Source organism: Rhyacophila brunnea, unplaced genomic scaffold (assembly GCF_057557595.1).
Source record: "Rhyacophila brunnea isolate RB1 unplaced genomic scaffold, BYU_Rbru_1.0 scaffold_1, whole genome shotgun sequence".
NCBI lineage: Eukaryota > Metazoa > Arthropoda > Insecta > Trichoptera > Rhyacophilidae > Rhyacophila > Rhyacophila brunnea.
In genome coordinates this window covers 64,815,091-64,830,662 of record NW_028232751.1, presented here as the reverse complement: position 1 = coordinate 64,830,662, position 15,572 = coordinate 64,815,091, and the positions used below count along the sequence as shown (strand labels likewise).

The 15,572-nt window shown below is 35.1% G+C and overlaps 1 long non-coding RNA gene across 1 annotated transcript; it reads right to left on the bottom strand.

The window, feature by feature from the left end:
* Positions 1 to 3,188: 3,188 nt before the first annotated feature.
* LOC147080110 (uncharacterized) lies at positions 3,189 to 8,181 on the bottom strand. The gene is made up of 3 exons (XR_015072185.1): positions 8,009 to 8,181; positions 6,471 to 6,626; positions 3,189 to 4,944 (listed from the first exon to the last, which is right to left on the bottom strand). It is a non-coding gene; the product is annotated as an uncharacterized LOC147080110 (long non-coding RNA).
* Positions 8,182 to 15,572: the final 7,391 nt, after the last annotated feature.

Below are 15,572 nucleotides of genomic sequence, written 5' to 3'. Positions count from 1 at the left end.
TACAATCTGTCAAAATAGTCGCTGGCTTGTGGCTTCTCAGCGAATGAAAAGATTTGTGTGTCATCATCACAATCGCAGTAGCTGAATCGCCCGCTTTTAAATTCGCCAACAAAGAGTTATAAATTTAATTAATAGACTGAGATTTATGCAAAAAGAACTTTACATACCACGACCCTGTACCAGTTATATTATACCTTCTCATAATCGTACCTAACCCTGTATTTCTGTCGCCTTGTATCAATAAACGCCTTTCGTGGCCAAAACAAACCCGGCGTTTGATTTCCCCTTTTCTCAATAAGTACTTAATGGTATGTTGTAAGTCGGTAGGAAAAAAAGTATATCTTACCTATCTCTTATTTAAATTTATTAATAATGAAGAATGCCCATTTGTTTTAATTTCAACCTCTTTTATTAAAGTCTCTTGGCTATCTGCTGAGAGAAAATTTGTCTGCTCTGTCAATATTGGTAGGGTGAATATTACCAATTTCTTGTTATCATGCCAACGATTCTTCAACTTCTGCTACTACAGATGCTGTTTCAGAGTTCACACTTGCATGACTATTGAGAGGAACATAGGTAGGTAGTCACATTCTGGTTCACACGTAAACGGTATTTCAAGTTCATAGCAAGCACCCAATTCTAAATCCATTACATTTTTATCACACTCATACGTCATGTCATCATCTATTGCAGACGTAATCGGCAATAAATTGTCAGAAAAATATGTACTTATCATTTTTATTTTCAGATGGTATTAGTTCGCCTTCATAGTATGGCGGGAAGTGGGATAGAGTTTGTTACATTAGAATATTTATCACCAGAGGGATAGTGGTTATCATTATTTTGAAAAATAAAGCGTTTGTATCAGACAAAAAGCCTCAGTATTTTGACCATAGATGTGTCTTTATTCATGGAACAAGTCAATTTCGGAATAAAATGTAGGATAGGGGGACATAAGCCCTCGATATTTCTATTTGAATTGTCGTTAGTGCTTAAAAAATACGAATTTTGTCTACGGTCAATCATGACAATAAATTTACCTAGGTATTATTGCCAATCATTCATACGCGGAATAACAGCCGGGACAGGATTCCAAACCGGGACGTATAGTAAGCCTAATTATGGCTATATTTTGATTACCTACTGTGGTGAACGATTATTTTGACTAATTACAAGTGGTGGCATAAAACTCGAAACATTCGATTATCGTGAGTGTAAGCTAGCCCGTAGGGTTGAGCTTAGGGGTTCGGTCAGTTAAGTGACATAAACAGACACCACAAATTTGCTCTAATAGTAAAAAAAAAGTCGTCTGCGGTGGTATTTTACTAAAAAATATGAGGCTGCGTGATGCATTTTTACGAGATATGATTGATATAGGTAATTTAAAAATGATAATTCACTCGTAGAATTATTGTATTTTTTAATGTTGGTGTGACCTCACTAATATGCAATATAATTATCCAATACTTATAGCGAATGGTCGCATGTTATTTGGCTGCCATAAAAGGGGGTTGCGATCAGTGATTTATAGTTTATAATGTGAAGTTGAGTGTCGAAAATAATAATTCAATTGGATTTATTTAAAAATCACCTAAAGTACCTACCTACCGACACGGAACTTTTATTTTACTTGCAGAACCATAGGATTCTGCGGAATACCATTTGGGGACATATACTATAGAACATGCCCTTAACCTTGATAGAGGGCCATGAATTGCGCATAACTATGATATTTCATCTGACTTAGTGTTCTGCTATGAAGATAATAATAATTGCTTTCATCCAACTCCGCACCAATGTTTATTACCAAGTTTTTCATGTGTGTCTGTTCCTAAACTTGCCCTATAAGAATGTTTGATTCAGTAATTAAAGTAATACCTACTTTAATTTAAAATACAAAAGCTGATCGCCAATAGTAGCTTAACAGAGTATTAAAAGCTATTTGTTAAAATTTGTCGAAATTAAGTATGCCGCCTTAGCATAGTGGATGGTCGCGATACCCGAAAGATGCAGGTTCGATACTTGCGGGGTGGGGTGTCTTACTTTTTTCAAAAAGATTTTTCCTATTGGTTATAGGTACATAATATATTTTCTCAGAAGTGTATCGGAATGATGTACATATGTAAATATATTATTGTATCGTGGAAAACAGACTTTTCACACACAAATGCAGCGTTTACACACCTACTCTATGTGCTTCTGTTCGGGTCCGTGAAGTTATAATAATTTAATGGTGTGTGAAAGGGACGTAAGATCGATTGAGCCGTACGAGAGAACATGATTGATGACGAATAACATAGGATTATGTACTCGATGTTAGATTAAGATTTAGTACCTATGAAATAATTTTATAATAATTGTATTAAGAAAATGTACATGATGACATTCATTACATTTAGGAGAGAGTCGCTGCTAGATTTTCTTTTATTTTATTTATTTATAACTTTGTTAATTTAGATTCCGGCAATAACTATACTCCATATCGTAATCATTATTAAACATCAGCCTTCCGTTATTGGTATTTAAAGATTCTGTGTTTGATTAAATACATAATGTAGGATCATAAAGTCCCGTTGAATTTCAGCGCTGCAATGTCGAAGATCATTAGCTTACTCTCTATTGGGTTGATATTCTTGCCAAGTGAAATTTATTTTTCGGCCCAGTGGTTGTGAACTTGCGGGATGTTGGGATGCATTACTGTTTTATTCCATGGGTATTTTGACGTTGGTTATATTATTTTAGATTTTCAATAGAGAATTAGGACATTTATATGTTAAGGTAGATTTGGTATTAGTAGGTAATGTGTAATGAAACATTTATAGCCAGGTATCTTATAAACTTATATCTACATACTGTAGAGTTATGGAATTATTATTGCTCATCGACCTTGCTCATTAACTCACCCACCTGATTGCCACCATTTTGGCGTAGAACATGAGGTACTCTTACTCAGGGGGGAGAATCCGCGCCCTGTTCAAAGCAGTAAAATCCACGCTAGGAAATAGCTTCCATGGCGTGGACTCCCAGACTCTGATGGAGTCTGGAATGACTGTTGCACGCTTTATTGACCAATTAGGCGATCTCCATCCTTCCGGATGGACGCCAGCAAGTTTTTCTTTGAACGGGAAACAACTGCAAAAGACCATTACTGTGTTGGGGAATTTAATGTATGAATAAAAAGAATGATTATGGATTAAGTCGCTATATTGAACAACATTTAACAACGAAATACAGTAACACATTTGAACATTAAAAACAGGCTATATAAAAAGAACGGATACCGCCCACCGCGCCTCTCCGCCGCTAACCTATACCTACGCTAATCTTACGAACTATACATTAACAGAAATGACACTGATACATATTTACATTCGCCCGCGTGCGGTAGCACGCGGGCCCACTCCAGTCCCGCCTGATGTAATAGGAATTACATCATCTTTACACGTTGAGTGTTCCTGCAACCACTGACATAGATACGCACTAGAAGAAGTTTGGCTCTGCGGCTCCGGAGGCCGACCGCCTCCGCCCACGGTAACAACTAGAAAACCGTCCGCCTCCAACCAAGGTACGCACTAGAAGAAGTTTGGCTCTGCGGCCCCGGAGGCCGACCGTCTCCGCCCACGGTAACAACTAGAAGACCGTCCGCGTCGCTCGACACGCCAAGTTTGCCCGCGTCACTTTCGCCGTCCCCCGCCTATTCGTCTATGCTCTATTCCACGCAGCCAGTGTTGAATTTGGATTAGTTTATCCACGATGGTTGAAGGTCACAGAGAATATATCTCTTAGTGACAATACTCGTTACATTTGCAATATGCTTATTAACTTACTTATTAAATTAATTATTTAGGAATTGTACAATAAATTGCTGTCCAGATGTACTGACCCATTCTGTGGGAAACTCTTTATTCAAATATTTTGGATACATGTTTAAAATTAAGTTTATTATCCTTACCGCTTATTTTTACCAGAATGAGTAGTTTTATGCCTTTTCATGTGATAAGATGTTATAGATGAGTAATCACATTCGTCACATTGGAATGGTCTTTCTCCGGAATGAGTTATCTTGTGGTTTTTTAGGGTATTAGATCTTATACACGCAAAATCACAATCACCACATTTGAATGGTTTTTCACCAGTATGAGTCATTTTGTGTATTTTAAGATGACATCTTTGTATACACGAGAAGTTACACGTATCACATTTTAATGGTTTTTCATCAGAATGTTTCATTTTGTGACATTTCATATAACGATGTGAGTTACTTGAGTAAGGACATTGATCACATTTAAAGGGCTTCACATCGGAATGTGACTGTTTGTGTCTATTCATATTGCTAGATGATATACTTGAGTAATAACATTTTTCACATTTAAATGGCTTTTCACCAGAGTGAGTCAGTTTGTGATATTTCATATGACCAATTTTTTTGCATGAAAAATTACAAACACCACATTTAAATATCTTTCCGCGAGGAGTCTTTTTGTGTATTTTCATGATACTATCAGTTAAACACGAGTAATTACATTTTTCACACTTACATGACTTGGCACCAGAATATGTATTTTTCATAACTATTTTTACATGCAACATTTTATGAAGGTTCAATAAGACTAATGATTCAAATATATCAAGACATATTTTGCACACAAATATTTGTTGTTGATCTGTGTTTATAACGGGTTTTGCTTGAATATTATTTGGTTTACCCGTGACAGCGTCTATATTTGTGTATCTTTCAATACATATTTTAAGCTCTTTTTTAATATCTTGCTCGTCAATCTGTATATCATCGCAAGTTGCTTGTACCTTTGTTATCCTTTGAGACAATTTGAGACTCGAAACATCATCTACAATTTCGTCTTTAATGTTGACACCCTCAAATTCGATGGGGTTTTTATTAAAATCATTTTCAGATTTAATATTTACCATCTTAGTTGCCAGAATCTGAAAATATCACAATAATATAATATAAGTGCACGCAATACGTACAATGTTGACTACTTATATTTATTTCCTCACATTTTAAGCCAAATTTCAATTTGATGATTGTGACTAGGGAATCCAATCCCGAACCAAAACTCCGATACCGGGATTTCGGGATTACAATTTGACAATCCCGGGATCCCGGGACTGGTCCCGGGATTGGCATTTTTCCATTATTAATATAAAATTTTATATTTACAATTAATAACATTGATAAAATCGGTCAAAAATAAATCTAGTATAATTTATACTATATAAGACATTTATTGTTAATATTGTATAATATAGTTTAATGGAGTAAATAATATTGTAATATAAATAATAATGTGAATTTAATATGAGATTGCTGTTTCTGATAGTAAAGACTAAATGAATGGGTTAGCGAGATTTAAAATAGTAAAGCAAATCATGGTGTACTTATGGCCTTTCCGCTTCATAAATCTAATTAGTCAGCCAAGTATGAAATTGCCGTAAAACGTATGAGATCATGGTGGAATTACTTTGTTAATAATGCTAAGCATCGTTTTTTCCAATGTTTCTCATTTTTATTAATTTATATAAAAAATAAAATGATTCGGCAACTTACACATGGATATAAATCAAACTTCATTCAAACTCAGTTTATTTCTAATGTAGTTATTTGTTATTAAAAGTATTTTTTCTGTCATATTCTCGTTTTTATTTTATTTTCCATAAAAATTGATAAAAAAATCAATCCCAAAAGTTTCGGGATTATGTTTATCAATCCCGCGATTCATAGGTATCAAAAATAGCTCAGGATTCCGGGATCCCGGGATTGGAATTCCTAACTTTATTGTGAGATTATCAAGATCCTCTACTCGTATCGTCTCTTCATTACAACTTCAGTCGCCGAGAGCTGACGTGTCCGTTCAAGAATTCCAGTATTTGTAACGCAGTCGTATTAATTCGGCGGAGAAATCGATTTTCAAAAGTCAAAAGTCGAGCAGAACAGGCAAATGGTGACATTCATTGCTAAGGGGCGGCAAGTGAACTATGGAACCCAAAAAGAGACATTTATATACCCATTCTTCGTTGAAACTATGTTTTTGCGTTCTTTTGGGCATTGATTAACAGACTATTATCCTACTATGCAATGATAACAAGAAACTACTCACGAGTTAACAGCGTGTGAATTCACTTTCTCTCATTTTCTCACACTCACACAGCCGTGAGAGATCCAATACGAATCATATTTTACGAACAAGTTACTCGCGATTTTTTAGGATTAATTTTAAAACGATCTTATCGTCAGCTAGTGCAAAAGATGTCAATGAAACCATATAAAATATCCATTCATTGACAGGATTATTCTTTAAATTTTAAGATAATTTCTATTCACAATATCGTCTGCTCTATGGAAAACTACCGTTGCTCTCAAAAACTTTTAAAATGTGCTACCCCTTTGCAACGCATGACCTGCCTATGCCCACAGGATATCACTGCTTGACATATACAATTTAACTTACCTGATGTACTGATGGATAATTTGAATACGAGCATCCAGGTTGAGGTTCTTCGATATAACATGAAGGGTGTGATATGTCCTCGACAAACTCGCATTTGATATCATCAATGCGAAGGTCAGTCTCGGGTTTTACATCAGTCAGGTCCGTTGCTTGGTACTAAAATGAAACCACATAATAAAAACCATGCGATCATAATAACAGTTAAAATAATATAGGTACCTTTATAAATACTATTTTTGTAAGAAATTTTGGAAAGGACACGCAAATAATGTGTAAATGTCACTTTTGTTGATTGTTTAACACTCACTGTGATTTATACACACCAGCGCATCTATTATTTATACACAATACTGATTTCGGGGGTTACGGCAGCCATCTAGTGTAGATTTGTATCGATGTATTAGCACTTATTGTAACAATTACAAAAAGTGCTGTTATAACAAACAGTACCTACCTCTTTTAGCTGTGGTAAATTTTAGAGCGAGATAGACAGTTTTGACGGCTAACTTATTGTAATTGTTACAATAAGTGCTAATACTTCGATAAAAAGTGGGTACCCTAGATAGCTGCTGTAGTGGCCGAATAATTGTGTATAGAATAGATGCGCTGCAGGCCTATCCTGACATCAAAAAAGAGTTATTTGTCATAAATATATTACATTTATCACTTTACGTAGGTAGGTATTCTGGCGGTTAATTATGTAAAAAGTTAACCGTCTTAACTGTTAAATAGTGATACCCATCTTTTAACATCCCGTCTCTTAGCCGTGCCAACTTTGAGAACGAGAGTGATTACGTCAACTGTCCACATTGAGAATTGAGATGCAAGATTCGACTATATTGTTCTGCAGTCGCAACGACATAATATTGTCTAATAAAATTGTAGGTTATGATGATATGCCTGACGTGTAAATACAAAATTCTTGTATTTGGCTCATTACCGACTATATGGCGCTGGTTCGACTTTATCCTTTTGGGTTTGGCAGCGCGAACATATCCGAACTTGACCAACATGAAATCTACTAACCTAAATTATCGCCGTATTATGAATTAGAGATAGCCGTCGATTCTGTTTTGGTTTTAGAATCTCTTTTGTGTTAATTTTTGAACCAATGAAAATAACGGAAATGTGCTTAAGTGATAGGCAACCGTTAAGAATAGACCTACAGTACAATTTATTAAAATATCACATTCCAATGCTTGGATACACGAAATAGCAAATCATAAAGAAAATAATATACTTAAGTACTATGATGTTCCTACTACCTTTATGATGAACGGAATTAGTTGTCAAAATAACAATACATTACAGATATTTGGGTGTCCACCATGTGTACATCTTCCTTCTCTCCTCGACGTATCGGGCTCCTGTCCTGTCATGTCCTCTGAAGAGATAATGGCCTCTGGAACGAGCCCGGTATGTCGAGGAAAGAAGGAAAAAGTACACACGGTTGAAACCCAAAAATCTATTACGATAAAAAAAACAACCGTGAAAGTCTCAAACATTATAAAAATAACAATTCGTTGTCAAAAACTAACCTCAATATAGCAATTAAGTATTGGATTCGTCGATATTTTCTTTCTTTACAAACGTGCGAGAGTCAAGACTGTTAAAATGCTTAATCGGTAGGTACACCAGAACAAGGCTGCCTTTCTGTTTCAGATTCCTCCATATTACACTCGCGTTTTACATCCATATTTTATTCTCACGTGTCATGATCATAGATAATATATACGTATTGCCACTGTACAAAACTAAATAATTAAAAGATGCCACAACAAACGAAAAACAATAAATATTTTATGTAAATCATTCTACAGTGTCACCATGGGTGGAAATGGTTCACCAAAAATGAACAATGAAAAAAAAGAGCATTGCCTACTATTAAAAAAATATTTGTTTAACTTGAACTTAATGCTATGTTTTCCAAAAAGGGTTTATTAGATCTCATGTTTCTTATTCGGTTTCATTTTGAAATCATTTAATTATAGAGAATTTTCCTTAAACATATTGTATTACATTTTTGTTTTCTAAATATTAATTTGTTTAATCTAATTTCTGCTATTTGTAAAAAAGGTTTAAAAAAAACAACGAACAAAGAAAAAGAAGAGCATTGCCTACTTTTAAAAATAATTGTTTACTTTAACTTTAACTTTGACAGCGGACCCTAGGCAAACAAATGAATCCGGTTTCAAAATGGTCACCACCAGTAATAAATCTTTTATTATCATTTGTTGCACTGTCGAGAACAGGAATGTATTGTGTGTTTCATTTATCCGGAGTCCCATGTTTACAGCAGCTGACTTTATTTTACGGAAATAAATGCATTGTTTGTGGGCAATGATATCAATAACCATGACAATGATATTATGTGCCATCAATTGTTAAGAAAACTCAGTTTGAAGTACAGGGGCCTTATGTTAGAGCTCTCACAGACGGGATTCCGGTGTCGAGCCACCGAAGAATCCAGCCACTCTACACTGCAGTGGCTATAGCAGCCACTGAATTCATATCGCACCATCACAACTAAACTGCCACAAGTGCAAAATTATATGATTTGAGTTAATTATTACGTTTAATCGCTTCACCACGGAACATTTAATTATTATTTAAATACCACGTTTAAATAACATGCTGATTATATATAATGGCCACCAAATGAGGATACAACAGCTGTGCTGTCAGCGCTGTAAGGATTAATAGTCTATCATTCATAGTAGGGGAAATGTGTTCAAAATGGCACAGTGGGGAAAAATAAACTTTTGCTCTACTGGCGAAATGGTGCAGTCTAACATGATGCAACTAGCTCAGGAACAATGCATGACCCTTCTTTTAAATATTCAGCCATATTGAGTTTACTCAAAACAGCCGTACAAGAAGATACAGTGGAAAGATTTGTGAACCAAACGAATATTTTTGCAGCTTGTCGACAAGAGGTAATATTACATGTATTTTATATTATTAAATCTATATATATATATATATAAACCAGCTTAAGTAGCCGTTATTAGTGTTACGATGTAAATTTATCATAATTACTGAAGTGTAAACTGCATTTTTTTTAACGAATTTGCCAAATTCATTTGATTGGGATAAAATGGCATACATTATGGTAGGCTAAAACGGCATATTATGTGATTTTATTGTTTCTGAAAGATTATGTTCCGAAATTACCTACGTAAAACTCTGTAAGAGACATGGGATACAATGAAAATAAATCAGGCAGTTTAAGCTGTGAAAATGAATGGAAGAACGTAAAGAAGGCATTTTTTAAATAGAAATAAAACAATAAAAACGGAGATAAACATCTTGGAAGATTTATGACTACTTTTCCAGTGGAAATTGAATGTCAAAATATGAAATTTTTATTTGATAATATATTTTTGTTTCTATTTTTGACAAATATTTATGTCGTTTACCATTTTGTACAACCGGAGGGGTGAAATTATTTTTAACTACACGTTTTTACTTCTTATTTTTAAAGTAGTTTTACTTTATTCGTGCTCCGTTTTTATAATAAATTATACGTTTTGATATTCTTTTTATCATTAAACTAAACACTATGCCATTTTGTACACCCTTCTCCTACATGTACCGAAAATTTCATATCTATAAGTCAAAAGATCGTTCAATTTCTAAATATATTTCGAGAACACAGTACAAAATGTGAAAGGTAAAACCAATTTTGCGTTAGGCGGTTTAATTTAAATGGTGCGGTTTCATTACGATCGTCTAATTAATAATAATATAATAATAATCACATGTTGGTCGACGAATACAATACTATTATTATTATTCTTCTTCTTCTTCTTTCACCCTGTCACGTCCCAACATTGGGGCATAGGGCAAGCACAAGTTGGCGCCACTTCCCTCGGTCCATCGCCAACTCCTGTGCCTCCCGCCATGTCAGACCTGCAGCACGTAGGTCGCTTTTGTAGCATCGCTGCAGGGTGAGGGAGGGCCGGCCACGGCGACGGAACCCTTGAGGCTGTGCCACAAGGGTACGAAGTGCCGCACTCTTTGGCGGCATCCGGAATACATGTCCCAGCCACGTGAATCGTCTCTTCGTGATAACTTCAATCACCGAAGGCTGTTGTGTCTGCTCACGAACTCGGATATTTGTAACGCGGTCGTACCAATGTACCCCTAAGATTCTGCGGAGACATCGATTCTCAAAGCTCAAAAGCCGTGACTCTTGAAGCTTAGTAAGATGCCATGTCTCACAGCCATACAGGAGCACAGGTAGCACGCACGCGTTAAACAAACGACATTTGGTCCTCACAGAATACAGCCTTGACCTCCATGCGACTCCAAGTTGGTTGAACGCAGAGCCCGCCACACCCATGCGGATTCCAAGCTCACTAGAAATACCACCATCATCGGCAACCGTGGCACCCAAGTACTTGAATCTGGACACCAGCTCGACGGGCAGACCAGAAACCCGCAGAGGAGTGTCGGCGTCGATGCAAGCAGCACTGCACATGGATTTGGTCTTAGCGGCATTCAGATGAAGACCCACACGCATCGAGTTCGCGGCTAGCCTGTTCACGGTCACCTCCAACCTCTCGATCGTCGAGTCAAACACGACTGCGTCGTCTGCATACTCCAAGTCGCACAGTCTTTCTTCGCATAGATCGCTTGTGTCATCATGATGTAGGCGTATCCCACTGTCGGGGCAAACCGTCTTACGCATTATGAAATCCATCATGATGATAAAAAGAAAGGGCGCAAGTACACATCCTTGCTTGACTCCTGACGTGATTTCAAAGAGGTCAGAGGATGTTCCGGCTGCTCTCACGCGACACTCTGTATTGGTGTAGAGAGCACTTATCACGGCGACCAGTTTCCGTGGGACACCATATCCTAGCAGAATTTGCCACAGAGATTCACGATGAGGACTGTCAAATGCCTTTTCATAGTCCACGAAGCAGCAGGCGACAGGTATATTCATCTCTTGGTACGTATTATTACGTATTATTATTACGACGTTGAATCATAAATAAATTACTTGCCGCAATAAAAATGTTCTTTAGTCGATGCAGCAATAACAAACCATTTATTTTATACAATGCGTATAGAATACGTTGTTTAATAATTATATTATATCTAATAGCTTTTTCGCAGGTACCTATAACTAATATAGATACATACAAATACCAACTAATATTTACCTAAAGTAATACTATAACTAACTAAAATATACTAAACGTTAATTTATTTAGATTTAGAATATTTTATATCTACTAATCCGAAATGTCACACTATACCACTTACCGTGATTAAATTAGTTATAAGACGTTAAGTAGATAAAATGCAGGCTAGCGTTCATTTCTAGAAGAACACACGCCCGTTCTATTCAATCATGTATTTAGGTATTACAGGAGCGAAGGGTGAAGGTAGGCTGTTAAGATCCGCCAGAATTAGTGCACATTAGACTTTTTTAGTCATACGTATTTGTTTTTATTGAACAATTTACAGATATTATTGGTTAGATTTTTAAAATCAATTAAACCCTGCCTAAACCAAACCATACTAATTTTGGTATATTTTGGGCGTTACGACAAAATTGTGCATACCTTTTCATTCATACTTATTTGTTTTCGTTGGATTAAGAATAAATATCATTACACATTTTGTTGGTTGTTTTTTTTAATTCATTAAGCCTTGTCTAAACCAAACTATAAAAGATTAAAAAAAAATTATTCTATCTTTAAAATATTCAAAGTTATGTATGGTTTAATTGCATAATTTTAGATATTTTATAGATAGGTATTTTTTTACTATTATCTATTATGGCTTGGTTTCGCAGGGTTTAATTGAATTAAAAAAACGAAACAACAGCTTCTGTAAATTGTGGTGTTATTTCAATGAAAAAAATACTAATACCTGATAAAGTTTAGTGTGCACTATATATAGTGGATCTTAAAAGCCTACCTCCACCCTTCGCTACTGAGGTATTATTATTTGATTTAAATATATATAACGTAGAAAGACACATGATTCATGACATGCAACGGCAGGTACCTTCCTACATATTTCATTCAAAAAACACTTTTAGAAAATAAAAGGTTTTTATTTTTTTTACTTTTTCCACATTTTATTTCATAATTTTGATATACAAGCGCTTTTATCCTAGCGTAAATTTTCAATTGAATGACAGTAACAAATATAGGTACATATTATTGAATAAAAAAAAATTATAGAGAACGTCGGTTTCGATTGTTTACTTAAATTAATATTAACTTGTTGGTGATATTTGTACTTATTTATATACATTATGAGATTGCCTAATTTTATCATAGAAAAATTTGCTGTGTTTAAAATTCACCTACCGTATGTTAAGAAAAAGGTTCCCTATCAATGACAAATTTTGTATTGTACATTGTAGTGATGAACGCTCGATAAATACAAACTTCATTATTCCCATCCTAACCAAAAAATAAAAAAATATATTTCCTATCTATAAAATATCCAAAGTTGTGTACCTATAATTTAATCACATAATTTGAGATATTTTAGATGCCTATTAATATTAATTATGCGTCAATGATAAATTAAAATTTACAAAATAAATAGCGCCGAGGAGTTCAATGAAAAGACAATAGGTAATTAGACCTGGCTTCAGCAATAAAAATGATTACACGACAAAGTATGGTAAATATATTGAGAGAAAAACTTGTTAGTATTTATTTCTTTACATACCTACTTAAGTAGGTATTTTGAAGATGCTCGACCAAACTGATCTATTTGATTATAAACTATTGTCAATAATGAATTTCATCAAATCGATCGTAAGAAATTTTCTCACCAACACCACCATCTGTAAATTGTCTTTTTTATTGAAAACAGAATAATATTTTTTTTTTCAGAATCTGGATCAGTATGAAACACTGTTTTCATTTATGCATTTTATTTTGAAGAAATTTCTATTTAGCTAAAAAACATGCCTATTAATATTAATTATGTTTCAATGATAAATTCAATTTCAATAATAATAATAGCACACGTGTCGCCGCATCAAAGCGGTCTTTGTATTAATTATTATTATTATTACGATGGCCGGATTTTCGACCGAGGCAATGAATAAAAAAAGGTAATAAAAACCGCGTTTGCAAATAATAATGAGTTCGAGCGGCTTGACATTGTGGCGGGCAAAGGAAAAGTGTGCGATTCTAGTAAACACGAGTATCTTCCGTCTGAACGCTCCCATTTAGTTATGTGTAAATGCGGAATCTCCGCCACACAGGTGGCTTAAAAAAAGTGCGATACGGGTGTCTTCCGTCTGAACGCTCCCATTTAGTTATGTGTAAATGCGGAATCGAGCCACGCCGGTGGCTCGACACCGGAATCCCGTCTGAAAGAGGGCTTAGAGCTTGCGAGTCGTGTGAAACATCGTAGTTATTCGCGAAAGTGACGTAGGTTATCGAAATATGGCATGTCGAAACTTATCACTACCTGAATTAGTCATAATCCGTGTCGACATTATTGCCCATACCAAAGGGCACTCGTGACCATAGTCCCCCATACGAGTTGAGTATGTGAGCATGCGCACTGATGTCTCGCGCCGATAACGCAGTTTAGTTTTGAACTGTCAAATAAAAGTGAAAGGTTAGGCTGCGAAAAGATAGTATTTTATTATTGGGCTCGCGAGAATAATTACCTACATATTATTATTTTATATTTCGCCAAAGCATTGCTATAGATTTGTATCGTTCACCCAATTATTGTAAAATATGTCAATCCCATAAATAGCTACTTTTGCTGCACTTTTAGGATCACGTAATCATCCGCGAAACAGATCAAATAATTATGTTAACTTATGTCAAAATGCTTTTTCACTCAGTGATGCACTATTTATACGTAATTTTCGGTTAAACAAAGAGCTTGTGAGATATATTATACAAATTCTCACGCCATATAGGTTTATTATCGTAAGTTTAATGTTACTACCTACCTACAAGCGTGAAGAGTTTACAATGCGAAAAAATGAATATGGTTGTATAGATTAAAATTAATCAAAGACATAGAAGATGTATGTTATATTTTGACACATTATTACGTTTATAATATTATATCCATGGAGAATTAAAAAGTCGTAGGTAGGTAGGTATAATGTTGAGACGGACATAACCTTACCTACCTCATTTCAATTAAGATCACTTAATTGAAACCTCTCCATTCTTTTGCTACTTTTGCACGACGAAGGACGTGAATTCATATACCTACCTATTTCCCGATTTCCATGTTTATTTTGATATTTCGTTTCGTATGTGACAGTGACCTTGAAAATCAAAACGTCAAAATGAATGAGTTCGCTGACGGAAAGAACACGGCAATTACCAATTTATAAACAATAAAGATGCCGAATTATTATATTACCTATTCACAATGTTAGTTAATACTCTGTTATCTTGAGTTCAATTAATTATGTTAATGTTTTATAATGGTTTGTAATGAATAAATACCTACATAAAAATAAATGCTATTGAAGACACTGTGTTTATTTTGTTAAATCTTGTTTTACAGTGTAATAATATTATATGGTTTCGCATTTATGTAAGGTTATATTCTACGTACATATATCTATATCATATTATACTAAATCAATCGAATATTGTAATTATACACAAACATAACCAACAAAAATAATGATTTCGTTTGACATTTCATTTTTGACGTTTCATCTCGTACCATAGACACCGATTTTCTCGGTTTTGGCGATGTTGCCAACTGGTCACTCGCGAATTAAAATAGTCCGTAGCGAGTGGCTTCAAAAATAGGTATTATCGTATACGGCATGAAACGGGCGATACTAACTTGTCATCCCACACGGTTGTCGACCACACGAGTCGATAGTTACGAATTCGAGCTGGAGGGAGAGTGTTAGCAGCAAAATTAACTGGGGTTATACGGGTGATGTAGGCCGGTGGAACTGTGACGCACGCGGTTTTTATTACACAAATACATACACTGTTATTTACACATCTTAAAACAAACAAAACTACGACGTGTAACAATCCCGTTATGAAAAACTAACCTCAAAAGTGTATCCGGCCTCGTCTGTGTTTTCTTGCTTTATGTAGGTAAGCAGTTTTCTGTTTG